We start from the raw sequence: 2,500 nt of genomic DNA, 5'->3' as shown, positions 1-2,500 counted from the left end.
GTATATATACATATGTATATATATACATATACAGTATACACACACACACACACACATATATATCAGCCGTTGCTAGTCCTCTGTAGGGCAAAGGGTTAAGCCATGTCCTCAACTCCTGTCTGTTTATGGTATTTTCATGTCAAACTCTACCTGTAAATTTTCTTAGCTCTTCAGTCCATCGTCTTGTCTTCCTTCCCCTACTTCTTTTGCAATATCTATGGACCCAGTCTGTTATTCTTATTGTCCATCTATTATCTGTCATTCTCTTATGTCATGGCCATGTCTATTTCTTTTTCTTACGAGTTTTTGAAATAGCATCTGCATTAGTTTGCTCTCGTATCCTTTTTGCTCTTTTTCTGTCTATTTTTGTTAATACTAGCATTATTCTTTCTATAGAACTTTGATTTGTAATTAGCTTATGCTCTAGGTCTTTTGTGAGGCTCCACGTTTCTGACGCATAAGTTGTTACTGCTAGGACCATCTGATGAAATATTTTTGTTTGTAGAGAAAATGGCATTTTAATTTTATTAACCTCATTTTGTTAATCAAAAGCTCTCCATGCAATGCTTATCCTTCTTTTAATTATGGCCGCATGCCCTTGGGAACATAAGTACGCATATTCATTTACTATCTCTAGAGGTTCTTCCATAACCCTTATTTTTTGTCCCTCTGAATTTTCATTGAACATTATCCTAGTTTTACTCATATTCCTTTTCCGTCCGACATTTCTTCATTTTCTATTGCCATTCCTCCCATGATTCACTAAATAGAACTATGGCAGCTGCAAAAATTTGTAATGTTAATTCCTACATTTACCCTATCTAAAAAATTCTAGATACGCTGTGCATAATTTAAGAGAGATGCGGTCTCCCTAACTCCTTTCTCAATCGGAATTTACGCCATCTTTATGTAGATTTAGGGTAGTTGTACTTCCCGTATAGTTATCTTCAAGAGTTCTAACATAAGAATCTTTTATTACTTGTCTTTAAAGGGTTTCATAACTGCTGACGTTTTTGACAGAATCAAAAGCTTTCTCATAGTCTAAAAAGGCCATAAATGGTGGTTTGTCATACTCTGTTGAATTTTCCACTAATTGGTTAATTACATGTATATGGTCAGTGGTTGAATACCTACTTCTAAAGCTTGCCTGCTCTCTTGGTTAATTAAAGCCTAGCTGTCTGCGCCTTTCTATTCAGCCTAATATGATCTTTGTAAATATTTCACATTTTACGGAGAGTAAACTCATTGAACAGTCATTTTTAAGGTGTTTTGTGTCTCCCTTTTGTGAAGTAGCGTAATGATAAAGTTTTTCTAAGCTTAGGTATAGATCATTCTTGCAGATATTATTGCAAAACGTTCGAGTCTTATTCCTATGAAAGCTCTCTCTCTCTCTCTCTCTCTCTCTCTCTCTCTCTCTCTCTCTCTCTCTCTCTCTCTCTCTCTCTATATATATATATATATATATATATATATATATATATATATATATATATATATATATATATATATATATAGTGTGTGTGTGTGTGTGTGTGTCCAATATTCTAATGCAATCAATAAAGACCAATCATTTTCTATTTAATACTAAAGTAAATTTTTTAATATTTATACAAGATCTTTTGTTGTGCATACTCGTGTCGCTTTGCTGTTGTTTACTTTGCGGAAGTGGAAATTTAAATGAGATTACAATCTAATTTTGTTGCTACCCAGTATAATTTGTAATGTTGAAATGTGACATGATTAACGAATGTACGTGACATGAAAACTCCATAATTCTATAATTGTTCAATAAGTTTACCGGTTCTAGATGTTGCAAACAGAGCTGAAGTTTTTATTAGAGAGAATGAAAAGAATACAAATCTTCCAAGAAATAGAAACCAGGCTTTTCTTTGGAGATATTCCAAATATAAAAAAATTAAAAATTTTCATGATATAAAGCTTGGAATTTACGAAAACCTACAAAGTTTAATAAAACTAAAACAATAATCAACATCTCCCGTCTAATAGTTGCGACAAGAAGAATGTAGTAAAAAGAGATGTCGAAGACTGAAATCATCCTTCTCTCTCTCTCTCTCTCTCTCTCTCTCTCTCTCTCTCTCTCTCTCTCTCTCTCTCTCTCTCTCTCTCTCAAATGGTAAACATTCATTATATATGAGCTAGAAATAAAGAGATTGTGTTTCTGATATGAATCAAGCTAGATAAAGTTGAGAGACTAACTACAATTCGAAGAGTCAAAAATTGCTGATGGTTGGTAGTTGGACGGCAAGATGCAGACGCTCCAATAATTATAGATATAACTCAAGAGGTAGTCATCTGATGAGGTTTCCCGGGAATGTATAATCATGTATTAAAAGTATTTGTAGAGGTTACTGCTGAAATGTTTTATGTATATTATCAGGATGCTGTTAGTGCATAATGCATATTTACCTTATAAATGCAATTATAAGGAGAAATACGTTTCAGATACATGAAAAATCACTATAAAATAGCTAAAAATTGT

The 2,500-nt window shown here is 33.0% G+C and overlaps 1 protein-coding gene across 1 annotated transcript in view; it reads right to left on the bottom strand.

Moving 5' to 3' along the window:
• The window catches only part of LOC137643799 (uncharacterized), a 455,858-nt gene that overhangs the window by 204,541 nt on the left and 248,817 nt on the right, over positions 1 to 2,500 (bottom strand). The window lies entirely within an intron of this gene.

Source organism: Palaemon carinicauda, chromosome 1 (genome assembly GCF_036898095.1).
Source record: "Palaemon carinicauda isolate YSFRI2023 chromosome 1, ASM3689809v2, whole genome shotgun sequence".
NCBI lineage: Eukaryota > Metazoa > Arthropoda > Malacostraca > Decapoda > Palaemonidae > Palaemon > Palaemon carinicauda.
The sequence above is the reverse complement of the archived record's forward strand: the minus strand, read 5'-3'. Positions and strand labels throughout refer to the sequence as shown.